The 27,986-nt window shown below is 38.5% G+C and overlaps 1 protein-coding gene across 5 annotated transcripts in view; it reads right to left on the reverse strand.

The window, feature by feature from the left end:
* The window catches only part of sema6bb (sema domain, transmembrane domain (TM), and cytoplasmic domain, (semaphorin) 6Bb), a 112,179-nt gene extending 85,393 nt beyond the window's left edge, over nt 1-26,786 (reverse strand). The window contains exons 1-2 of one of the 5 annotated variants that reach the window (XM_043246890.1): nt 26,161-26,786; nt 25,949-26,024 (exon numbers count right to left, since the gene is read on the reverse strand). The gene's annotated coding sequence lies outside the window, so the exon portion shown is untranslated. Of the gene's footprint in view, nt 1-13,219; nt 13,318-21,763; nt 21,855-25,948 lie in introns of those variants that run through there. The other 4 variants (XM_043246892.1, XM_043246894.1, XM_043246891.1 and 1 more) reach the window with 4 other exon arrangements.
* Between the last annotated feature and the right edge of the window lie 1,200 nt (nt 26,787-27,986).

Here is a 27,986-nt window from a genome sequence, read left to right on the forward strand (position 1 = left end):
AACACTTTTTCCAATTGATTTCCAAATCAGTTAAGCACAAATCCAGTCACGCAGTCAGTTTCACTGGTCAGTAATGGATTCAGTTCCATTATAAAAAAAAAAAAACTAGCTACAAAAACTAGAGAAGAAATGCAAAAGGGAATCCAAGACTGATTAATTTCACAGTAGCCATTACTCAAAAAAACAAAAAACAAAACAAAAAAAACCTCAAACCACAGACCACAGTAAAGAATTACCACAGCCGTCTGTCTCTTTTGCTCTGTGCGTTGTTGTAATGGAGTGTGGTGAAGAAACCATGAGGTCAGAATCATCATGCAGAAGATCAAAGTTTTCTCTGAATACTCATTGCCTGGGGCCCTGCCAGTTAACCAGAGCTCTCTTTCTCTCGCCCCCTCGTTCCTTCTCTCAGGTCAGCTTAAAGATTGAATAAAAAAAGAGCCTCTGGCATAAGAATCACCCCACTCGCTTTCATCTCTCTAAAAGTATTGACTAGGGATGGTCAGGATTGTCAACTGGCCGGCTAGTTGGTCAACAAATGATGAGTCGATTAGATTTCTTTCATCATTTAAAAAAAAGGAATTTAAAGGGAGATGGGATTTTTAGAGATGGGTTTTAGTGTGCTGTATTTCAGCATGCTACCAGTCAATAATTAACATTATGCATTAATACTTAAAGGAATGGTTCACCCAAAAATGAAAATTACACTGTATTTTTCTCACCAAAGGCATCCTAGGTGTATATGACTTTCTTCTTTCAGACAAACACAGTCTTTTAAAGTTTTTTTTTTTTAAATGTATCCTGGCTCTTCCAAGCTTGGTAATGCAGGTGAATAGCAGCCATTATTTTTAAGCTCTGTAAATTGGATATATCAGCAAGTACTGCGACATAAAACTAACCTACACTATGCTTTCGGGTGGATGTCACATGTCCTCTGAAGAACATCAATGTGTTTTCGCAACAAAAATATTTTTAAAATTATATTGTAAATAACTGAATCATGTTATTTTCCGCATAGGCATATAGGTTAGTTTTACGTCGCAGTACTTATGGATATATTGGATTTGCATTAACAAGCTTGGAAGAGCAAGAGATAAATTTAAATAAAACTCAGACTGTGTTCGTCTAAAAGAAGAAAGTACTATACACCTATAGGATGGCTTCAGGGTGAGTTAAATATGGGGTAATTTTCATTTTTGATTGAACTATTCTTTTTAATTCATGCCCTTCATCAAAACTCTACTTCAGACTAATTAAAAAAAACGTACTTGGACTGTACAGTTATTTTTTTGTTATATTTTTTTTTACTGTATGATGCACTTGAGTTACAATCATCAATTGGAACAAACCCACTTATTTTTATATGGAAAAAACATTCAAAATTTTTTTCTTGTGTTCTGAAAACTGGATGGAAACAACATGTGGGTGAGAATTTTCATTTTTGGGTGAGCAGTCTCTTTAAGATGTGTGATATACAAAATATTTTCTAATTGGTGACTCTAAATGTGTGTAGGCTTCCTTAAAACCAACTACTCAACTAGTCATTCAGACAATCCACAGGCAAGTCAGTTTTAAGAATATGTATTTCTTATGCATTTTTGCACATCCTAAAAGTTGACACAGTATCACAAAATGTCACTCACTGACTGTTATTCATTCTTTTGCACAATCTCTACTTCACATTCTTACTCTCTGGCAGATGTGACAGCTTTTCTGTGGCAAAAGTGCTAACATAAATGATAAATACTCAGAGCCTGTCATGAAGAAGTGAGATCATTTTTCAAAGTCTAAACCTACATTCCTTTTCTGCTTAAGATAATATCAGCTTTAAACTACTACACAAACATTTGAAGATATGTTTTGATCTGCTTGAAATTGTGACACTCACATTTTTTAAAACTGTGAGGCAATTCAAAACACATCCCGAATATTTTCAGTGTGGAAATGCAGCCTAAACATCTGCATTGTGCCAAAATGTTCCTGTCTGGGATTTTACACAGCCAGCAAGAGCCAAAGGTGTGACTAGCAATAAAGCACATGGAAAGGACAAAGTGTGTCTGGTCTGAACATCACACACACACTCACATTAAAATGAACCTGGACAGCTAGTTATCTTTTCCAGAGGAGCAGCTTTAAAAGTAATCTCTTTCTCGTTCTCGTCGCCTCTCTGATCCTTAAAGTGGGCAAAAGCAGGAACATGGCTCTTTTTTATGTATCCTAATGCATTTTTCAATTGTTCTGCTATTTAAATGCTAATTCTCCCATTCAGGGCCGTCTACATTGAATTTCCTTAAAGACGTCGCCGGTTATCAAGTGGCAGGAGTAGGAAATTTGCACTTGGTGGTCCGTGACCCCTGTCTTTTATCTGTACAGAGAGGAAAAAAAAGAAAACTGACACCTTGTGCTCTTCACCCTCTGAAACCGTCCATCTCTCTGATGATGAGGCATGAGCGCAAAGGTGGATCAGCAGTATAAACACGACCTCTGACCCTGTTTATGTTATCTAGGCCTAACGAGGAGACCACCAGGCCACTCCAGAGACCACTCAGGACCACCAGGGATAACAGCCATGTGATTGAGCCACTTTAAACTGCAGACAAAATAAAAACATTTCACAGACATGACTGTGTAAATGATTATTAAAGTTTGAAAATACTAATTTCTTTAATTCTTCATACTAGCATATCATGATTTCTTTAATGAGTGGATTCCAAAATATAATGATCCAATTGTAAAGGCCCCCGCTTGTAAAATATAAAGACGGCTATACATTTTCTAGTATAAAGACCCATTTATGGTCTGTGGGAAAATGTGTGACATTATAAAGACATTGTGTTGTTCACAAAAAAAAAACCAAAAAAACATTAACTGGCTTTTTTTGTTACTGTACAATATTTGAAAATAAATTGAATTAATTTTTTCTACCTACTATAACAGTGATGCATAATTTTCAAATGCACTTCTATAGCTCTTTTCACAATAAATACTGTTATAGAAGTTCTATTGTTAATTATACCAGGCCTAAAAATTTATAAAATAAAATAAATTTTATAAATTTATAAAAAAATAAAAACTTAGAACTCTCCTGCAGTCCCTCTGAGCCCCCCCAAAGTTTGAAAATATCCATTATTTCTTGAAGGTCAAAATAAAAAACACGCCTTCTAATTTGTCTGATTAACTGATAGTTTAACGGCATCAAAAAATAAATAAATAAATGTACATAACAGCTTTCTGAAAACTGAAGATTAAAACATGCCTATTATTGGCTCTTCAGGAATTTGACTGACCAGTTGAATAGCTTTGATAGCTTTGTCAAAACTGACATATGAAATTAAGCATTTGGTTTTATTCATGAAAAATAAGCAGAACTAATGTCTACTGAAAATAGTTCATAAATCCATTCACATGTAAATTTCAATGGGACAATTTACATACAAATGGTTTTACGATTTACTAATGGTTTTACAAAATTTGTTCTGCTTCCATTTCACGAATAAGGATCATGGATTGGCGAAAAATCAAATCTCTCATCAGAAGCTGAAGTCACGCATCACCCTAAAATAGCCTGAAACTATGCTGAGTCACTCTTTGACTCAGACATCCTTTCATTAATGGAAAAAAAGTGTCAAAACGTCCAGGTAGAGCCACAGGAAAGGCGGTGCTTTCTAAATACCCTACCCTTCATTGTGCTAAGCCACTTTAGGGCTCAGTTCCCTTTCCTTAATCAGCATTCCTTCAGTGCTGATAGGAAGAGTGAAGGGAAACAGTATTATTCCACCTCACTGTGCCAGTACCAACAGAGTATTAATAAAAGAAATCCAGCCAAGTCATGGAGGAATACAAACCACACACACACACAAAAGCAGGGCGGCCCAACGCCGCAGACCCCTGGGCTTCATGCCCCATCAAAGAAACCCCTTCAAACTAGTGTATGCATGTGGAACCAAATCTTTTCCTCCCGCTTATACTGACCCAACTTAAGCAGGGGCAAGATGTCACGTGCAAGAGCCTTAGAAGGATCAAGGGAGAAATAGAGAAGAGACAGATTAGATATAGAGATATACAAAGTGATGTCTGCTCTAACGGTGTGGTAAATCAATGGTAACAAATAGTCTCTGTATTTGCACCTGGTCACATCTGCATCGTATTGGTCGGTTGAGGAACATATTGAGTTTCCGGGAGTGACTAAAGGAGGATAAGGAAAGAGAAAAACGGGGAGATGAGGAGATAAGGATGAGGCCGCTGGGAAACAGAGAGGAGGGCTGAGAAAAGCTGATGTTCTCCGTTCTCTCATGCATTAGAATTCATTACGCTTCTGCTTATCGCATTTTTCCTCCTCTCTCCTCTAAATTGCTGTCTTTCTCTCTTGTCTTCTTCATATCTCTCTCATCTTTTTCTCTCCACTTCGCTTTCACTGTGAGTAGTGCTACACGATACAAAACCTTAAGTGGGCCCCTCCCATCACAGGGCCCGGGACCAACACTTTGCCTGGTTTTCCTGTTTGCTCTTTATCTAAAGAGTTCTGAGTTATAGAGTTATATCACCGTCTCTGATTTTTCTTAAAAAACATGTGAGAAAATATGAAAATGCAACCAGATGAATAATTGCTAATATATAGGAAGTATTATTGAATATAGCACTAAACTTATCCATGAAACAAAAAATGCATCCATGAAACCATAAATTAAAAAGTCCACCAAAGCAAAAAACCACACAAAACCAAATCAAAACACAAATCCACCAAACAGATAGAACAAACCATACACACACAAAAAAGTAAAATAAAATACTGATTTCTTATCAGTATTTTGAGGTCACATTGTGTCAGGGTTTAGAATGACAGCTGCAATCCGTGTACAATTTACAGCTCTTGGTAAATAACAACAGCACTTATCATGAGTATCAAGGCTGTTTGCATAGCAGGCAAGCTATTCTGTCGACTGAGCCCTGCTACTGTATGGACGCTGTGGGCCCTGCTGAGTAATCTTTAGTTCAGGAGTGTCTCCAGGTGAAATATGGCCTCTTTCCAGAGCCGTGGCGGTCAGTGCTGCTCACTTAAGAAAATACTGCCTTAGCCGTGTCCGTTCAAAGCCGAATCAAACACTGTTAACCATACCCTTCTCTCAACAACCATCTGAAGAACTCTACAAACGCCCATCTCATTTCAGCCTGGGCATAGACAGATGCTGCTCTCCACTTCCAAGAGTACAAGATCCCACTGGAGGAGAGCCACACAGAGCATGAGGCCAGATCTTAAGTGTGTGTGTGTGATCTGTTAGAAATTTCTCCGTTGTGCTCTGATGTAAGTGCCGATTCTTGTGTGGTTGGTCCTTATGCCGGCCATAAACTTCAGTTTAGGGCTGCTGAACAACACATAGACATCACAAAGACAAAATTGAATTAATAAAGTAATTTATCTGTCTATATTGTATTTTTTTGATAATAGAAATCGTCCTAAACACAGAAAATACAATGAAAGAAGAAAACTGGATCACCCGAAATCAACTCACATTTCCTACATGAGCACCACTGCTCTTTGTCTAATGCACACGGCTCTGACAAAAATGAAGCTATTTAAAAACTATGACTCAGAGATATTGGTATGAAACTATTCTCACACACACTGAGGCCACATTATGACCTTTGAGGTCGGTACAAGTTTATTCGGATTCCAGTGGTCTCGTGGTGTCCAAGTCTAGTGCTGTTCCTCAACTATGGATTAAACTTCACCAATACGCACGCACAACGAAACCATTCTGCACATTATTCGCACACAAAAAATCTCTTTTTCTTGCTCTCTCTTGAATAAAAGATTTTGGCACTGTTTTAGTGTGTCTATTCCCACTAATTGAAGCGTGTGTGAACACTAATTAAAGCTCAGGGGGAGAGAAATCTCTTGATGCATGCTGGGAAAGTGTGTGAGGAAAACAATGGCAACAATGCAGCGACGGAAAGAGGCCCATAGCCTAGATACATTATCAACGAGGGTTCAGTTTGAACGATCACACACAGACAAAACCACACATGACTCTAATACCATTTGGAGTATTTATCTTCCTCTCTCACACTCTTCCAGCTCTTAAAGTCTATATTTGCATATGGAGTTCTTAAAAGAAGTGAATTTGGGTTGCTCCTTGGTGTGTACGTGCATACTAATCAATCTCATGTTTATTAAAAGCACAAAGCAGAAAAGTGTTTTAATGACTTCTAAGCTGAATTCCTCCAATTCATTAAGCATTCGGTCTCCAAAAAAGGTACATTCACACTCACCAAATATGGTGTCAACCCTATGAATACTTACACATTTTTAATGGATGTGACAACCATTAATCACTAATTAAACTTAAAAAAATGCACATTTCATATAAAACAGAACTGACAAACTGAAAAAACTACTTGACTTTTGGTTCACTGCTAAATAATTTTGAATAATACACAGGAACCGAGCTTTGTGTTAACATAAATATCTTTTACTGCACCTTATGACACGACAAACACTAGTATTTCTTTAAATTAAACTATTGGTATCCTTTTCTATCCAAACTATTGCTTTTTTTATTCACAGCCACATAATTATTACAAATTTAAAGGCCCTTTGGGAAGTAGCTTCTGTTCCCAACAAACAAAAAAAGTGATAAAAGCAATTTCTTTATTTAAATGTGACTGTCACTCCTTAAACGGCACAATGGTACAAGGCCAAACAGAATATTATTGCAATTAAGAGCTACACATAATTTTGAACTGAAACTACAGCAAGAATGTGAGCAGCAGCAATAATTTTTGAGCGGTAATATCCACATTTTAATAAATGGAGACTTTAATGAGCTGAGAGGGCCACTAACTGTCCCTCTAAGGATTAATAAAGCAGTAATCTGTATAAATAATGTTGAATACAAACATGAGTCTGTGGTTGAGCCAACAGTACTAGGCTGTTATTTAACTTTCTCTTTGTCCCTTTGCACCAGTTTAATGATGTTAACTGATGCAACAGACAGAACAAATAGCCAACATTCATTCTAACAGACCTTAGTCAAGGTAGTGTCATATTTAATTTCTGACAAAACACCTTATTTAATTATAATAACAAAAAAGGTATACAAGTATATAAAAGTTAAGACAAAAACGTATATAAAATTTTGAAACATTATTACCTAGGACCTTAATAATGAATAAACTTTCAGCATTTTACTATATGCTGTTTGCTGTATTAACCTATATGTAGCTTATCCACATGGGTTATCCAGTTCAAACTGGTACTTAACTCTGCAACAGGAAACCCTGAGTTCATCTTTAATATATACAGTTTAGACACTTAAAATAACCCCATGTCCCTCCAACCCTTCTGTTGATGAAGCCTTACTATAATCAGAGCTATTTACTGTGATCATCAGAGGCTTCACATACAAAAAAGACTTTAGACATCAAAGCCGCAATATTGTTTTAACACCATCAGCGTAATTGTGCCTGGGCTAAAGCATATTTCCCTCTGCAGACAAATCAGCAAATAGCCTGCAACTCAGTCAGAGATCTTGTCTCTAGTGAAAAACAAAAAAAGGAGAAAGAGGGGGAGAGCTTTCTTTCTATTCTGTTTATCATTCATCTAATTTTGTGGTTAATTAAGTAACGAGTGTCTCTGGGGCTTCCTCGGTTCCGGAGTCAGAGCTAAAAATCTATCAGACCCATCCAAGTGTCTGTGCTCTTGTTTCACTCCACACAAATGAGTCTTCTTATTGCAATAAATATACACACACGCCATGTCATTCGGTTACACAGTGTCACACCCCCACGCTTTGTCTCACATTTTCAAACACTCCTTCCAACGGTTGATTGGAAATGATGATGATTCTCAGTAATGATCTGACTAAGAGCCATCGGCCTCTTTTCCTCCCACTCAGGAACACGGCTTCCAGGATGTGTGTGCTTGTGTAAGTGCATATCCCCCCTTAGTCCCAGACTCAAACTCTCGTCCAACCTCACTTTCCCTCACCCTTCATCATAACCCTCACCAGAGGCTCATTCATTTCATCTCCATGTACGTTTCCTGGCCAAAAGCACACTATGTCCTTCCAAAACAGACCTTTGAATGCTGTAGCGGAAACTATGCAGCTCATGCTGGAGACTTCAACGACTCTCACACAATCACACAAACCTCACTATATAGTTAGCAAAAAACGATCGGATTGAAAACAATACCTAAGCCGGCAATAAAATAACGAGTGCAAAGCAAATGGAAACTAAAAAGAAACAAATGCACAATAAAAATTAATCATTTTAACAGTCAGAGCACTCAACGCATGGCGGAATAGTCTGACTTGAGTGGGTGAAGACATCCCACAGGCGATATGGCTAGAGATGCTGGCGATACGGATAACAAGAACGGACAGAAACTAAATCATAATGACCGGCAGGAAATTGCAGATCACTCTTCATTCTGATGTAAGCAACTTACATGCAAGGATTTGGTTCATATCTCAGACCATGTCATATGTCAAAGCCATAGCTTGCTGCTGTCTTTTTTTTTAACTACAAACTTAAAAAGAAAGCACTTGTGAACAATTAAAGAATTCTGCATTCAGTCTTGTTTGGGTGGGTTTGATTCCAAAACTTACAATTACAATTGTTTACAGATACACCAATGATTTGTTTAAAAGCCTTACAAAAACTTGAATAACGCACAAGCAGCTTAAGATCCAAAAAAAAAAAAAAAAAATTACCCAAAATGCTTTTGCCCATATCAAGAACAACATTGGACCATGTCTAGTAAGAAAATATGTTATTTTTCCCTTATATAACAAGGTTGGGAAGAACAAAGTAAAACAAGAAGGACATCATCTAGAGTTTTTTTTTTGTGGTTATCTGTGTATTTGACACTGTATTCCATTTTTGCAATTTGTTAATAAAGATGTAGATTCTTACCTCAAATAGGTTGTTTACTAAAATGACTAAAATATAAGTATAAAAATGAAGCAAAAACACACTAAAACTAAACTGTAACCATCAAAAACATCGTTAAATATAATAAAACTAGTGTGTCATGTCAATTAAATCTGAAAACAGCATTAAAATGCAAATTAAAAACCTTGCTCTACAGGGCTGCAGTAGCACTGCATTGAGTTATGGTTCTCTGTATAAGACTCAAGGTCTAATAGAGGCACTCAACACAGCTGAAAACCCTTGAAGGAGAGGACACACACCAACACACATCAAGGGACTTAAACGGCCTCATGGCCTTGCCCTCCATCCCCAGAAGAGAGCTCCAGAGTTCTCTAACCAGTGTCTTTCTAAATCAGCACACGCAGCACATTTAGACATCCTACCCGGGGTTCTCTCTGGGCACCCTGGATGGCTGCACTGATGCAATGTACTTAATTGGCGGTAATCAGGTCACTGGTTAGATGCAGAGCTACTCTGGGACTTCTCTGGAAGCTAGACCACCACTAACCTGGGCATCAGCCTCAAGAGCTCTGCCCCCTAAGAGCGCCTTAAAATCAGGCTGCCCTACAGTAACAAAGCCTAACTGTATCATATCCTGACAGCATTACGTCTTCCTTGGCTGTTTTAGCAGGGTCACTCCCATCTGGCTATATTAAGCCGGTTCGGTAATGGCAAGTGGGTAATGTTGTCCTCTATATAAAGCATTGTCATTACTGTCAAAATACTCTTAAAACACGTGATTGGACCAATTGGGCTCAGTGCATTTTCCCTCATGCTATTATAAGCAGAAAAAAACGGACAACGCTTCCTGAAATAACGTGGCTATTTGTGTGTGTTCCGGTTGTATCAAAATACACAACCCCATTTCCTGCAGCCTGCAAGTGGCGCATCTCTCTTCTCCTCTTGCGTTCTTAGGCTCACTTTTCATATCTGCATTTTTAAGCACGGTTGCTTCTCTGTGTGGTAATTATCATAAAACTGTTTACCTAAAACGGCGTGTTTATATGTTTTTGCATCCGCTACGTCTCCAAGCCTCTTTAAAGCCGCATATTGAGCAGCAAGAAAGCAGGTGGGTTATTATTCAAACTGCTTGTCGGGAGTCTTCGGGTCTTTGCCGTCGACTGATATTAAGGATGTTACACCTGCTGCTTTTTATTGGATATATAAAACAAGACAGCCATTATTAACTTTCCAAAGTTCAATACATCAGCATGACTCTGCTAGCAAATGTCGCTTAATTGTTGGGATCAATCTCCATTTTCAGTGCCACCAGATCTCATCTCTTAAACATGCTTAAACACTATAGCACGTAGATGTGTGTGATGGAAGTGTATTCATGACCTAGTTCAAGACTACGCCTCTGTAACATAGTTATCAAGTTGTCAGCAGACCCAGAAGGTATCTGTTGGATATTTTAATTGCTGATTTGTGAGAAAAAAAAATCTTGAATGCTGAAGCATCAGAATGCTGAAAACATTTTTGATTATTTAGAGCAGAAATAAATCAATAAATTAGCTAAAATATTTTATAAAAAGAGCAGTTGGTTTCTTTTAAAAGAAGGGTGGTCCAATTTGGTTGAGATTTTCATGCAGATTCTGTGTGGGCCTGGTTACAAGATATGCCTAATATCAGACACGGTTATCGAACGCGACTAATATCAGATAGAGTGTGACTAAGGAAATTACAGTCCTGTTCCAGTCTCTGATTGCTAGTGTCAAGATTTAGCCGCTGTTCATGGTCCTAATCCCTATCATTAATGAGCATGGTAATGCAATGCAGAGAAATGGCTTCAGGTCAGCTCAGGGTGATCCCTGGAGAGCCGAGTTTTCATCAAGAAGCTAGGTCTTTTTTTCCTTTTTCGAGAAATCTAACAACCATAAAGAAAGAGTGGAAACCATACTATATTCAAGCATGCAAATGCTTAAAAAGAAAAAAATGAATCTGTACGTTGTACAACTGTGACAACAGTTAACACAAAAGAGATCTCATCATGCTCTATTTCTCAATAAATTAACCTACAAAATATTTGACTTTTCCTTTAGTATTTGTAGTTTAATTAGGGATTGATATATCATATACTAGAGTGCTTAAAAAACATCTTTCTTCATCATTAGAATAATGAATGGCTCCAAAAAAATTTGATTTGCCATCACATTAATATATTTCCAAATAGCAAAAGAAACAATCTTACCATCCCAAACTTTTGAATGGTATTTGTGTTGCACTATCAAGTGAATTCTAATACATTCTGTAGCTAGAAAAATCTGCATTTGCATACTTTCATAAAGAGTCTTCAATTTTAGTTTGACAAACATTGATGGTGGCATCTGGTTTTGTTCAGGTAAGATGGCAAATGGCAAAAACACTGCTTTTATAAACCTGCACACATTAAGAGAGAAAGAGAGTGTGATTAAGGAAAAAGGTGACTCTCTCAGGATTCGGCTTGGAAAGAATTAATCAGGAAGGTTTAGCAGGGGAACAGACCTGAATACACAACAGACTCATATCTCCATTCCCCCGTCTACAGTCAGTCTGGGATACAAGACCCCTCCCTATAATCACAGCAATATTTCAACTCTAATCTAGTGTGCTTAGGTCTTCAGCTAAAACATCCTTCGTCTCTTGCAGAGGCCAGCAACGCTGTCCACTTTATTCTGGAAAAGTACTCCAGATTCAAACGATATCAGCACCCTACTCACTTGTACTTACTGCAAGTTGTCTAAGTGGGTCAAGGGGGTCTCCGCAGGGATCTCATAAGCCACACGGACTGTCAAGAAGCAGCTAGGTACGGCTGATAAGACCCTCACAGCGACAGGCGAGAACCGTGCTGCTTCATTACTGAGCCAGGCCAGGATGAGCACTGAGCTCCGATGCCCAGATTCACACCAAGGCAAGCCCCACATCCATCACTGCACCCTGGGCACTAGGAATGTACAGTTTATCCAGAAAAAAACCCCAACCAAAATCACAATTGTGCACAAATGCAATGGTAAATCAGGGTGTTTAAACCATACTGTTAGCCATAGGACTGTTTTTATGTTCTATGTTCAGGTGGATTCTAGAAAGCTTCAGAGATTCTAATGGGATGGGAGTGCTCTGGTATTGTCACTTTGATCACTTTGCGTGTATAATTTATTCAAAATGTGAACAACATATTTTTCCTGCTACTAAGTGGGCCAGCTTGAAGTTCCTCATTCACTGACTTTCAATTTGGTCTTGATTTACTGATGTACAAAATAGCAAAAAAGTTAATTCAGGAACACATTAATCGGAAAAATATCCAACATACAAAAAACTACTGAAATAAGACTGAAAAGAAATCAGAATTGAAACCATTAGAAATACTATGTTAAAAATGTGTTAACACTAACACTTCTTTAATGGATGATGAAACTATAATAAATAAATATTTAATAGAATTTTACAGTAAAATGCTGTTAAATGTACAGCTTTTGGAAGTAAAAAAATCATCTTAATTTCAGTCAAAATAATAGGCTACAAAGACATTTTTGATCAAGACACCATCTTGATGGTGTTTTGTATTTGTGTCTGACACTGTGCTGTTTCATTGCACACATAATATAATATAATATAATATAATACACTAACAATTTAAACAATAGGCTAATTTGTTTACCAAACAATAAACAAAACTGATTAGGAATTTTTGTAACGGAAACAAATGCTGATAATCTTAGAATTACTAAATATCAAGCAAATAACCTGACTGGATTATTTCTGTCCAACTACATCTGACTTCTCTTAAAGCAAATACTATTAATTGAATTTAATAATCATGATTACAGCATCAACAGAAATAATTCACAGTTATAATCTGTCATAATCATGCAGCCCTACAGGGTACAAACGCATAAGGGCCTGTCTAATCAGAATCTCGGTTCATTAACACAAATCCTCTAATTAACCTGTTAAGTATGAGAGCGGCCTGCAAATGTGGCTCACAGTCGCTCCAGAGACCAGCGAGAGTATATGCACACACAACTACAGGGTCGTAAAGGTTTCAGCTTTGTGCTTTACAACTGCCACTTTGTTCTTATGGTACAAAGGGAAAAAGAAACAGGAAACGCAGGAGAAAGACAGAAGCTCATTTGAAGCAAACAAGAAAAAAAAAAAAAAGTGTCATATCTTTCTGACATAAAAAAAAAAAAATCTACAAGTAGCACAGAGAGAAAGAATGAGTCTAAAGAGAGGGAGAAATCGAGAATGAAAGAACTAAAAACGCTTAGATGTTGACTTTGGGTATAAACATAAAAGACAAGCGACATACTGAGTGAAGCTCCTCCAGGTTGAGGTCTGAACTCTCCTTGGGTTCACACAGCTCCACCAGCGGTGAACTCTCTCAGAGGGGTGAGAAAAAGACAGAGGCTGAGGAGAAATACAGAGCTGAGTTATTATATTAATGAACGGCTCCAAGCAGCAGCTGCCTGCAGAGACGCAGAGGCCGTGCTCAGCCGTTCTCTTTTTCAGAAGCTGCCGGTTTCAATCTGACAGGCAAATGGGGCAATGCCACAACACCCGCTGCTGCCGCTGCTGATGCAGAGGACTTGTCTCCAAAAGAGAGTCAAACACGCACTTTCCCATTCTCTCATCTATTGCTCTTTCTCAATAACTCACCTCCAAGATGAGCAGTTATGTAAAGATGCAGGTGGAAGCAAACAATGACTTCCAGATTTTCTTCCGACATGGATGACAAAGACATAAAGGCCACATTTGCATCTCCAGTGTTTACAATCATAAGCAATGAGTTATTTTATTATATCATTTAAACCTCAGTTTTATCTTTTGAATGCACTGATTACAGTATCAAATCAAAATCGTGTTATCATATTTGAATAGGCTATACTACATAAAAAAAAAATTGACTGCTTTAAATTTTAGCATTTGATTGTATTGATAATATCTGGTAAATAAATAGTGACTGAACTGCATGGTTCTTTGACTTGTTACTGATGTTTTAAATAAATATTAATATAATAATAATGTAATATCAAGGTTCCATGTATAATAGCGAACAGAGAACTTCCTTTATATGCAAGAAAAATGGAAACTGTAAAAGATGTACAATACCATTCAAAATCTGGGGTCAATTAAATAATTTGATACTTGTATTCAGCAAGCATTTACAGTGCTACAATATTTGTATTTCTACATCCATTTTTAATAAATGCTATTTTGTTTTAAACTTTCTATTCATCAAAGAATCCTGTGCATCACGGTTTTATAAAAACAGCTGTTTTCAGAATTGATAATACATATTCCCTGCCCTAAATCCGCATATTAAAACTACTTCATGTGACGCTAAAGAATGGATTAATGACTGCTAAAAGTTCAGCTTTGCCATCACAAGAATAAAAAAAACATTCACTAATAATTGTATGCTTTTTCGTATCTATATGCACGTATTGAGCTTACTCATGATAACTTTCCACCTAATTCATTAAACGCGTGTACACACACAAGCTTGTTCTTAAACCTGTTTTGCTGTTGAATTTGAGTGAATTTGGGGTCATCTAAATGATTGCCCATGTGCACAAGGCTAGTAATTTGCATAATAAACCCCGAAACCAGCCACATATAAGGGTTTTCGGTTAAGCGGAACTTGCCCAGAGAAAGACAAGTATGGCATAGAAAAGCAACTTTAAAGTCAATAAGGACTTCTCTGGGCAACCTAAAGTGACTGAACAGCCATTCGTCACTCTGAGCAAACGTATCTGTGCGCTTTCTAAAGACACGCTCTCTCCTTAGAGCATGTGTCACAACGTCTTCAAGCAGTTAAGTGTGCCATGTCTCCAAACACAAGGTGAGACACAATAATTACCATTTATATGAGGATAAATCAGGTGATTTTTGTTTGGACCTATTTATAATACTGGACATCTAATTATACTTACATTTTTAATGTTTAATGTAAATAACATTACATCCATTTCACACAGAAATTTGTACGTACAACGTTTAGTCAATAAGACCCAACGTCTCTACTGTTCCAAATACAGCTTTGAGCATAAGCATACCCAAATGAATCAAATCAAAATAAAACCAAATTTAAACTGAATCAAACTGATACTGAGTCTAAACTCGAGCCAGTGATGGAGAAAGTACTTGCCAGTATGAGCAATATGCATTAGACAGTCCACGATGGTTCCTGGCCGTACCGTCAGAGACATAATCTCTCACTTTCATCACAATTTTAGGCTCGATTAATTTTCACAGTGGGGAATTTTAGTGTTTTTTTTTTATTGCCGCCACATGGTAATTACTCTGTCATGTCTCGTGTGTGCGCTTTTTGCATTCAGTAGCGAGGTTTATTACGCCTGTGTGTTGCATGTTTGACGTCCGCTGACAAATCTAACTTTCAAGCATTTGTTAGGTTTAGCTTACAGTCTGTTTATAAAACTAAACATCGCAGCGTAGAGAATGTTTACCTTCGGTGGACCCATGCGAAACTCTAAAAGGGGACATGAGAGAAAGCGCAAGAGTGCGGCTATGAAAACTAACAACTGGTCCAGCTGTCCAGGAGAGTCTTATCTAATAAATAAGTGGAGAAATCTGACCCAAGGAGCCCCAAGCTGTTCTTCCACAAGGCTGTTCCTCCGCTACGCTGCTTCAAAGAAACTTTAGTGTCACCACTTATGGTACAGACGACAATCGTGAGAAACAAGGCAGGTGAAACCTCCCCAAAACAAGCCAGCATAACAAAAAGAAAATCTGCGGCCTTAAAAGCCCAAATGCCATCTTTAACATTTGGCAGTGTCGGAGAGATTGTGCAGTCGACCCTGCGGCTATGCAATTAAACTCCCTCATACAGAGATTCATCAATAAACCTAGCATTAAAAAAAAAAAGCACTCGAGATTGTTTACCACAACATATTCCTAGCGTGATCTGGAAAGGTTTAAAAATCCCAGCCAATTTGCTCAGTATTTCCACACCAGCCCTTGCGGCTCCCTCGGCGCAAAGAGGAGCCGCATGTTGAGCAGCGCTAATGTGGTGACCCCGTGCCACGGCGTGTTGTGCTTCATGTAACCCCTCGCAGATCTCGAAGTCATGACAGACATGGGGCAGGAGGACAGAGCACAGCGTTCTCAGGGACGATGGTCTCCGGCTGATCATTTCTAGAGTTTACACTGGTGGTATCAGGTTTCCTTGAGGAGAGCGGCGGCGGTGGTGCTGGGCAGGCTGAGGGAGAGGGTGAAATAAAGCAGGGGTGACATGCTATGCTATTTATACTGAGCAAGTTGATAATTGTTTAAAGGTTAGGCTGTTAGCAAAGCATAAACAAGCATTCTGTGACTTTCTGTGTGTAAGAGAGAGAGAGATGTCCTTGCGGCACAAAGAGGAAGAGTGTGTCACATGATTGCCAGGCTGCCTGCCCAGGATACAAGACTCTCTTATGCCAAAGGTCTTGTGTGTGCGGAGAAAGGGGACGGAGAGACTAATTCTGTTCTTTAAGATAACAGGCAGAAAATAGTTACAAGTATTTAAACATCTTTCAAAAGCTAACTGCAGATAGCCAAAAGAATGACATATTTGTCACCATTTATTCACCCTCATGTTGTTCAAAAACTGTATGATGTCGTACTCATTGTGTCAGGCTATAAAAATGACAAGCACCATATGTTACAAACCTTCCTGTTCATAACAAACAGAAGTAATATGTATAATACGAAGGCAGTATTTACTAATAATCTTGCCCACTACTGTGCTGTTAATATCAGAGCTTAACTCGAGAATCAATTCAGATTTGCGAACAGAGAATCGATTCACTGAGAAATACCGAGTCAAAAGAACAATTGATTCATAAATTGGACTAATTTGGTGCCATTAGGGCCACTCACTAATTCAGTGATTAAATTTCATTCAATTAAAGACATAACTGCATGCAATATTAAGACTTATTTTAAGAAATAACATTTTACTTAATTGTAAATGCATATTTTTCTTCTTTCAAGAGTGCCTCAAATCACATTTGGTCCACATGATGGAGATTAATCGTAAGCAAAACTGTCAGTTGTCAAATATCTTTTGTGTTTGGAACAGCACAAGGATGAAAAAAACAATTAATTGAAAAAAAAAATTATGAAAATCTCTCATTTTAGACAAATATAACAATGCTTTTTATTTGTTAGTTTTTCTCCACACACAGATTTGGATGGAATGACATGAGGGTGAGTAAATGTCAGAATGAAAATTGTAGCTGAACTAACCGTTGACATGACATTGTGCACTGAGAGTGCAAATTTATGAAAAAAACCAAAAGGAACACTTGCAGGATTTAGCATGCTGAGGTGGTAGTTAGCGATGCTAACGGCTGAGCTAAGCTTCACAGCTCAACTCAGAAAATCTGTCACTCTCTCTCTCCCCCTCTGTCTCTCTTTTTCTATTCGGCCTGACACAGAAATGCCAGCCGCCTCTGATGCTGACCACAAAAACAAGTTATTAAAAGGCTTGAAAGGGGGTATGAATATTCACATGGGGGATTTGAGAAGAGAGGAAACACAGAAGCCTGACAGCGGGGTGAGCAGTCAGGCTCCTGTCTCACTAAACGATTCGAACACAAATCCATTCAAGTCCTTATGAGCACACGGGGGTGAAAAACATTAACATACAAATACAAATATGCCACCACACACACACAGACTACAGAATCTGATTAGCATTATTCCTCTTCACTAGAGCAAAATCCATCACTGTGAATGTGCTGCAATTGATTTGAAATACATTAGCAAATTGTCATCTGAAACCAAGAATTGTAATCCCTAATCAAACGGATGAGAGCTCTCTCTCGCTCTCCATTTTCCCTGTCTTCTGTTTACATGCATGAGCCCAAAATTGCTGTGTTTTCCCCACATGGAGAAGTGCTCTTAACAAGCGAGGACACTCAACATCAAAGATTTCTGGCTTTTTGTCAGGGCGTTTCAACTGAACGCCAGATTGATTCGTATGGTGTCTATGTGTGTGTGTCTGACATCATCCCAAGGGAGCACCAGACTGTGTTACAGCAACTGCCCGCTGACACTAGACCTGTTGCCTCCAGATGGCCTCGGCCACACACACACACACACACACACACACACACCCATTCTCCTCAGCAGAAGAGTGATATCTTTTCATCTCTGGTTCAATATTAAGTGTTCTCTTTCACCCACCATAAGCTCCAATCACTACGAATCTACGATCTGCTGGTACATTATTATGTCTTGTCTGTAGTTAAAGTCATGAATAGCTCTTTGTTGTACTGTATTGTAGTATGGCAATAAAGCTTTATTAAACGTGCAGAGACAGTCAGAGAGAGATGAATCCAAGATATTCACAACGCTATAACAAAACATCATGTAAACTAATTGCAAACTGCAAATTAAAAAAAAACGAATGATACATTAAAGCATAGCTCACCAAATGATCTTCATAATGCAACCTTATAGCTCATGTCTTTTGAAATCCATTTATGGCTTTATGAAAGTCAGACATAGTATTCATAGATATAACATCCCTATTGTTACAGCCTTATTATATAATATGTGACCCTGGACCACAAAACAAAACAACACATTATATGCGTCAAAATGATCAATTCCTTTATTTTCCACAATGATATTTATTAATTTTCTAACGTATAAATAGCTAAAAAAAAAATTGGTTAGTAATATGCATTGCGAAGAACTCCATTTGTACCACTTTAAAGGGTTTTTTTTTCTCAATATTTAGATTTTTTTGCACCCTTAGTTTCCAGATTTTCAAATAATATCTTAGCCAAATATATCACTATCCTCACAAATCATACATCAACAGGAAGCTTACTGATGTTGTTTACATCTCAGTTAAAAATATTAAATAAAATTACCCTTAATGACTGGTTTTTGGCCCACAGTCACATATTAAATGTGTGTAGGTTTTATAAATTTATTTATATTTCTGAAATAATGTATTGATTGTTTTAAGATGGAAAGACATACAAAACGAGAAAACAGTATTACAGGAATGAGAATCATCATTAAGAGTAATGAGAATTTCAAGGGAAAATGTGCTTAAATGTAAAAAGGGGAAAATATCATTTCTAGCTTTCTTAGTGTGGGGGAAAAATATGACTAGGACACATTTTCATGAGATTTACCCAAAAGGAGAGCGGTAGTCACCAGATGCACTCCACAGCATGGGTTCAGTTTGGCTCTGTGAGCTGATTTGTGCAGGAACTCCAAGGTTTCTATACATTAATTGGTTCCTCTGAGTTCTTGATTTAAATGTTTTTCAGCCGCCAGCATCCCGCCTGTCCGTTAAACACCCACAATCCCTCTTCAGAGCCCCATTTCTTGCTCATTTTTCTCATCCGCTCTCAGGATTACCTCACTGCCTGGCATCTCTCCTCCTGCCCTCTGTCCTTTGCCCTCTCCCTCTTTCTCCTTTTCCCATCTTGAGTCCCACATTCATTTCAGGGCTACTTTGTTCAATCTCTCTCTCTCTCGCTCATGCATGATTGCATCCTGTGGGTCACAGAATGCGGTACGCTGTTAATTACCTTGAGGCTGAGAACAAGCCGCTCGGACAGAGACAGAAAGGACCGAAGAATTAGAGGAAAAGGAAAGTCCATAAACACAGAGATGGTTAAACATTTAATAGTGGCGCTGCCTTGTGCAAACAACTCTTCTTAGCAGATTTCCAGTTGAGAGGAAAGACAGAATTGTGTTCCGAATAAAGTACCTCTGTGGGGACAAAGAGAGCCTGTAAAACGAACATCCTCAGGTGTTTTTAACCACAGAAAAGCGGGAATGTGTCCTCAGAGGCTCAGTGAGTCAGCTATGGCTTCATCCTCCTCATCAACACACACACTTCCTGTCTACCTGAGAGACTGTGTTCTCACACCAGCTGCAGAGCCGTGCCAGCCAAAAACACCAAGCAACAATGTGAGATTTGTGTGTTGTGGTGTGTGCTTTTGTGTATATGTGAGACAGAGTGATAGACAGATGTAGCCTGAGGTGAGATGAAGAGGGGGAAAAAAAAACAAAAAACAGATGTAGTGTGTGTAAATCTGTTTAATATGACACTTGGTGTTAAGATAAATCTTGGGTGAGGGGTATGTGCTGAATATGAGTAAAAATGTTTGTGATAAGATTTAAACCACATTTGGAAGTAGTTCAAAACATGTGGCCCTATCATATCTGTAGTACAAATTGTTAATAGGCAACATCCTGGACAATAGTGGTCTTACCATTCAATCAAAGCTTGCTCAAAAAATATTGGTGTTTGCAAACCTCTATGGATTGTGAGGAAACTGCAAGGAGGTTCAATTAATTAAAAAAATATAATGTAAACGTAAAAAATATTATTATTATTATTAATAATAATAAAAATAATAAACATTTTAAAATCAGAAGCCAGAGCAAATGTGTTGCTAAATAACAGAAATTAAAAACACTTAAGTAACTAAAGTAAATATTTTACATCAAAGAGGTTCATGACAAAAATATTTAAACAATATTTCTAAATTATGGATTTAAAAGCAATCATACAAAACAAAATAATCTGGAAACACCCAATTGAATACATCTATAGGGATTCACAGAACTTCTTTGGTTTGACTGACACCAACATGCAGCAACACGGATCAGGTAAATCATTCATGTGAAATTCAGACCAAAATTATGGAACGCAATAGTTTTTAATCAACATGCAGCGATACACCAGCATAAGAAATCACAAAATTAGAGACCCTCCCTTGAAATCCGATCACAGTGCTCACAAGAGGCACATTTGAGATGCAAATAAAAAAAACCAATGCCTCATTTGACCCCTTGTGATTGGATCACCTGAGAATGAGATGAATGGTAATATCAGGTGTAAACAGGACTTATGTGAGCGTATGGGTTACAGTACAAACCAGCCTCTTTCTTCTCTTAATGGCAGTATTTTTCCAGCTCCTTATTTTGCTGCCTCTTGTTAGCATCTCCCCTCATTAACAAATCTTTCTGCTGCCACTGCGTGAGGAAGATGTGACTGGGCCTCAGAGAATAAGCGGCAGTGAAACACATTTACACACATACAATCTAGTTTTCTCCATTTCACTCTTTCTTACCCTCTCACACATCCTCTGTCTGTCTCTCTCTCACGCACATACACACACACTTGCTCTGTTTATTCACGCCCATGCAGGCTAACAATCTCCTGTCGCCCACCATCTTTTCTCATCACCTCGTTCTCTCAGCCGAAGGCCTAGAATCGCATTCAGCATCTCCTTTCACAGCTCTCTCTGTGCTCTGAAAGAGTCACACACAGCCCCCCGCACACAAAACTCTTTCAATCTCTGATATCCTGCCTGCTGTTTACGCATATCGGTGTATTTATGTAGCTTACGCAACAACTGTAAAGTCTATCAGTTTGGGCAAAAAGAGAAGGGTGGGAATGGGAAGCGAAGGAAATGAGAATGCAAAGGAAAAGAAAAAAGAAATGAAAGACATTAAGGAAATGGAAAGGTAAATGAAAAGGAAGTGGAAGTAATAGTGAAAGGAAAGGAAAGGAAAGGAAAGGAAAGGAAAGGAAAGGAAAGGAAAGGAAAGGAAAGGAAAGGAAAGGAAAATGAGAAGTCAAAGGAATGGAAAGTAAAAGAAGATAAAGAAACAAGTGAAAGAAACAAAAAGAAAAAGAACACAAGGAAACAAGAAGAAAGTAGTCAGCAAAAAAAAATGAAAAAAATGAAAAGTCAAAGAAAAGGGAGAAAAGAATATAAATGGACAAAGGGATAATTCAAGGAAAGGAAAAAAGAAATAAAAGGAAATGCTATACAGTCAAATCAGACCAAGTAACAATGTTCACACTCACCTAATTAGGAGGTTTTTGCATTCTAAGCTCACTTATTTGGCTCCACTTGAAAGATGTGAAAAATCAGAAACAATGTAGAAAAGAGGAAGAAAAAGATGAAAGATGGATGTAATAAAACTGCAGGGAGAAGGGGACTTCGCTGAAGGGGGAATAGAAGAGAAGCTCTATTACATTTTAATGGGAGGAGCCATGACCTCCAGCACCACCTTATGGCAGGTCAGGAGAAGGATTAACCCTCCAGGGGCAGAAGAATCATGGGAAATAAGGTTTTTAGAGGTCACTGGTTAATGCATTTATTGCTCCCTCTCTGCAACTCCTATACTAACCTTCAACAGATATAAACCAGTGATGGGAAAACAGGGAATTGCGAGATGAGGCCAATGAAAGAGCGGGTGGGCATCTCAACGTGCAGTTTCTGTTCGGGCCCAGTGTGCTTCTCACCTTCTCTTTCGGCAAGCTCTACATGCTAAGTGAGAACATTGTTCCGGTCAATTTGTTCCTTTCAGAGCCCCAGTGGGCAGTGTCCTTTAGCCTGACAGCACACTGAGAGAAAGCACTCTGTCTGGAAGGGCCTGACATCAAGACAAGAGTGAGGGAGAGACAGAAAGACGTAGGGAGAGAAAGAAAGACCGAGCTCTGTGCCAAAAAGGGAGGGACGGCGAAAGGGACGGTTTGAGATATGGAGAAATCGAGGGCTGACAAAAGGAAAAGAAAGAAAAGGGAAGGAAACCAGATGACAGTAAAAGACAGATAAAGAGGACGCAAATGACATGGAGGGAGTTAAGGGGCCCTGTGTTGGGGAGTGCGAGTGAACGGCGCCCCTCTGGCCACATACGGTCTCAAAAGGGTTTGCGGGGGGGGTGTTAAGCAGCCGCAGGTGACGCAAAACTCCAAGGGCAACTGTAAGCGTGCATGTGTGTTTGTCCGCGCGTGTGCCCCCTGTGCCCAGAGCACCTGTTCCATCGACACACTGGCCTCAACACTTGCACTGAGGGGTGAAGTGCGGCTGTTGGGGGGAAAGGGCGCACTTGAACAGGGCACCTATTCAAGAAAACTTGGAACACTCTCTCCATTTCCCTTCATCCACCTCTTCTAATCCCTCCCAATCACATTTGAGAATATCCTTGGAATTACATCCTAGTAAAATCAGCAGTAGGTCTGCTAGGGCTCGAAGCACGTTGGGAAAGTTGCACATCTCAACCTAAGGCTGGTAATAAAAAGCTCTGTGTTTGCTGGGGATTAGAAGGGCTCCGCTGAACAGTCTGTTAAGATGTAAAGTGCATTAAAAACAACGGCAGCAGCAGAATTGAAGTTGTTAGGAGCGAGAACAGAAATATAACTGGGTCATGTCTAACTTTTTGTTCTATCAGTTTATTTAAAAAAACTTTAAAAATGTAATTCACACATACAATGAATAGATTGTAAAAAAAAAAAAAAGCGTGTTTTAATTTCTTAATTTAAATACAACAGTTTAATGAATTTACGATTCCTTTTTGAGGGGGGCATCCAGGCTAAAATGTTAGGGTAAATTTTAAATTCTGATATTAAAATAAAGGGGAAAAAAGTGCTCCATTAAAAAATAAATAAATAAAAATAGGAAATAGTTTTTTGGCACTTACTGGTTACACCACTTGACATTTTTAGAGTTACCAAACTAAAGCTTTTCATATAAATAGTACCAAATGAACAAAGAGCAAATTTCTAAGAACTTGTTCAAATTAAATGTTTTCAAGTAGATTTTAAAAAAATATCGTGGGCACTCTTACACATCATTGATCCAACTACAGAGCAAGTGACTGCTTCATTTCTTGCTCATAAAAACTGCAGCGCAACAAATGGAGTTAAAAAGGGAACACTGAAACCGATCTATTCCTAGTCGTACACTTCCTGTGCACTTCACACATTGTGCGCTGTGGTGCTAATGATAATTCAGTGTGTAATGAGTGGTTTTGTATGTGCGCTCGAAGAGGTCAATGGCAAGCTCACACAAATGCCACCCTCAGTCATGAATCATGGGAGCCTCAGGGACTGTCGAAATGAAAAAATGTGAGCGCTTAAGCTGGACTGAAACCAAACAAAGAAGATGGATGATAATAACCCAATTCACAATGCAAAAACTGAACAGCTCTAATGACTGCTATCGAGCTTGAGACCTTTAGTCATGTAGACAGTGAGAAAATTGAGTTTTTGCTTCAAAAGAACAATACTTGTCCAAACCAGAGTTGTTGCTGGAGAAAGCAGGCTGCAATCCTACCCATATCTTAACTTTCCTTCACTCAAGGACATCATCTCCACATGGCAAATCCTCTTTTCACCTCTTTCTCATCTGCTCTCCCTCCTGGGTTCTTTTAAAATGCTTTCACCCTTAGGGACTTCACTCACTTCTTTCTCTTTTTCCAGTCCACAAACCTTGAAGGATAACAAAAGACAGCGCAATGGCTATTTGAATTTGAAACAGGGGGACTACGACAAAAACCGTGTCTCACAGCGGAGCGGAAGACAGACCGGTGCTGAAGAGCCAGCCATTCATGAAAATTCACCCTCATGTTGAGAAGAGGAAAAATACTATTCTGACAAAGCACAACCTACTTAGTTGGTGGAATGCAAACAGCTGTTGAATAGGTCAAACACCTGGAAGATAAGGAAGCAAAGCAAACACACATAAACACCCACCAGCCATACTAAAGCAAACTCAAACTCTCTTAGATTCAAGAACCGTGTTGGGCTGTATGTGAGCTATGTGGTTCTTTGGAGACTAAAGCTCTTGATGTTTCATCGTAAGGTTTTCAGATACTGTGTGCTCTTTGTGAAACTTAAATACGTCCTGCTAAGAAAACTGGCTGCAAAATCCTTTTGGTTGTAATTGGAACCTTTATTTTTAAGAGTGCAGCTCTAAATGTCAGTTCATGAGAAACGGGGTGAATGGGGAACGAACAATGACACCTATACGTTTCATTTAACAGCTGCTTTTCAGCTTTTACAATTGGTTTTGGTTAGAACTGTATTAAATCTTCTCGAACTCGTATACCACTTTATAAAATTAAGAAAGAAAGAAAGGCCAACAAGGCCTACCACATGATTTCCCTTAAAGCTGACAACATTTTGCTATGTCAATTTCATTATCATCATTAATTCAAAAGAGCCCATCTTTGAAATATAATTTAAACATGACTAACTGGGACGGATTGGACATGCAGAGCAAGTGATATAAATGCATTATGTATATTGGTGCCAGTCTATTTGATTAAAGGTGGATATGTTGCACGGATATGTGCAGACACTTGTTTTTGTTTTACAGTATCAGTTATAGTGGAATTACCATATGCAACATTAAGGCATGCCGGTGCATAAAATTTGTGAGTTTTTTTTCCCCGCTTGTACTGCATGCCTCACAAAGAGCCGTCATTCTTGTTTTACAAAAGGCTTCTGGTTTCTGTAAAAAAAAAAAAATAATAAAAAGATCTTGTAATGTTCAATGTCTTAATGGGTGTGAATGTTAGTCAGGTTATGGCAGAATGAGTTCAATTGGTTATGTGATTTAAGTGCATTTGAGATTAATTGCTCTGTCAAGATGGAAAAGATAACTGTGAGAAGAGTTTGGAGGAAGTACACTCGGTTTTGAGAAATGCACTTAACCACTTGTAAAAGATTGCACAAACGTAGTAGTCCCAAAACCAAAAAATTCTAAATAATAAATTGAGGCATATAAAAGACCTAAAATCAAGAATCTTTTAGGACTAGAATTTAACAAAACAATGCCATAACTTACTGATAATATGAAAATACTTCAGGTAAAATGATGTTACTCAAACAATATTTGCAGACTGAACCTCACCTACTGTAAAATGTAAAACAATTGTTATTTAATTCTGCTCCGCCATCCGTAGCTACAACACAGCAGGGTGAAATCAAGTCAGAACAACGACCAACAACTCTCTAAAAATCGTGTCTAAATACGAAAACGCATTTCTTTAACTACACACGCGTAATGTCTTATTAAAAAACAATCATAACACGTCTGAGTAATATTCTTAGGCTGATTATTTAGTGTTGAAACAGCATAATTCATGGGCGCGCGCAGAACCAACCCCATCATCGCAACCCTGGGATGAGGGAGAAAAACCCATAATAACCAGCCACTACAATCCAGAACAGAATCTTATCATTTTGAGCCAGCAGACTTACCGATAACAGCCGCGGGAAACGGTGAGCCCGGTTCTCTTTGAATGACTCGCCTCCTCGGGACTATAATCCAGAATGACTGAGAGGAGAAGAGAGGAGAAGAGAGGAGGGGTCCGCGTGAAATCTACTCCTCTCTATCGCACCTGTCTCTGTGCAGATCTGATCCCTGATCTGACATCCTTAAGACAACTGTGTCCAAACCCCCAACAACTTACCCCCTGCCCCAACGTACACAACGACACCTGTCCCCGGGTAAAAACACCGCGCAACAAAGCTCGTTTATGCAGCTCGTGAACAAATGGCATTCCCGGCTTGGTCCTGCAGCCGTTGTATTCCCCTTCGGACAGCCATCCAGTATCCAAGAAGTCGTTTGCAATAAGCGGGGATAAACTGCCGTATGTCTAACAAATGATGGCACAAACAGTCCACGCCAGCGCAACCAGCTGTGCTTTATGAAAACGTGTCCGTCTGGGCTGGATACACTTGCCTTATCAGTCACCTACCGCTACAATAGTTATTCAGTGCTGCGCCAGTAGAACGAACACGCTCCTGAGCGCGTGGACAAAAAGGCACGTTCGTTTGTTTGGTGCGCGCGTCGCTGCCTCCGATTCGAGGAGTCCAGCCTCTGGAATTTGTTAAAGGAAACTCTTATTGTCCGGTAGAAGCGTAATATTTCCAGCATTCCCCGGCGTGCAGCCTGGAGCGTTTGGTCTAAAAGAGAAAGATCACGCGTTTGCTATCTCAGCGCTGTTGTAAGTCTGTCACCCACAGCTATTCAAACGCAAGTCAATGCCAAAACCTGACGCAGAATAGAGCTGCGGACTGGAGCGGAATTAATTTGTTGTTAATCATTCGGGGTTAGGAAACAAACCAGCGATACTTGGATGAGGGGATTAGTCTTGGCACAGAAGCGCAAGTGGCAACGTAAGTGAATGTCATTTGGAGACCGAGAGAGCAATCGCGAAAAACATCAAAATAAGTCATACTTTCACAGCATAGCTTTTTAAAATGTAAGCTACGAGTATTAAATATTGAGTATAAAAACATTAAATGAAAATAAATAAAAACATCAGTAGCCTACATTATAAATCATGAAAGAGCACACGTATTCTATTACATTTAAAAGAGTTATGGTCCAATTTTAATGTAACCGTGAAATCAGACTTGATTTTTATTTATTTATTTATTTATTTATATATATATTTTTCTGCAATATTATAAATTATTTACCAGTGTACTGAGTTTAAAAAGGGTGGCATGTATATTCCCTGTTAACCAAAACAATCAATATCCGTCTTCCTGACAAAGATGTTTCTTCTCTGATGACGTGTGCACTGCCGAGGGGGCGGGAAAATAATCGCACCTTTCCAGAAACCTATTCAATTAATTCTCGATTGCCCCTTTTCTCATTTCACTTGACAATAGGGAAGGAAATACGATCTCAATTTATGTTCCGTTCCAACTTTAAAGGAAAAGTTCACCCAAACATGAACATTGCTGCATTTTTTACTCACCCCCTTCTTTCAGAAGAACGCAATAAGAGTTGTTTTTAAAAAAATTGCCCTGGGTCTTCCAGCTTGGTAATGATCGTGGATAGCAGCCGTCATTTTGAAGCTCCGTAAATCAGATACATCTGTCGTAAAACTAACCTATAGGCCTTCAGGGTTATTACAGTTCCTTTGAATCAGATTTATATTATAATAATTCATTTAACAGATAAACTAGATACTTATTTCTAGTTTTCAAATTAGAACCTAAATAACTGACTTTCAGTTTTTTCTTCGAAACGTCTGGCTTCTTGGCTGACTTCTGACTCGACGTACGACGTCATACTTCCAGTCATAGGAAAAAACCGGAAGTCTGTTATTTGCGTTATAATTTGAAAACTAGAAATATTTTTGTTACAAAAACCCATATATCTGCTTCAGGTGACATGTGATAACCCCCCAATGGTGTATAATTTAGTTTTATAGGTAAGTATAATGGATTTAATTGAGAGTGTGTAAAGTGTTGTAATTTTCATTTTTGGGTAATTTTCATT

The sequence above is a fragment of the Puntigrus tetrazona genome, chromosome 8 (genome assembly GCF_018831695.1).
Source record: "Puntigrus tetrazona isolate hp1 chromosome 8, ASM1883169v1, whole genome shotgun sequence".
Classification (NCBI taxonomy): Eukaryota; Metazoa; Chordata; class Actinopteri; order Cypriniformes; family Cyprinidae; genus Puntigrus; species Puntigrus tetrazona.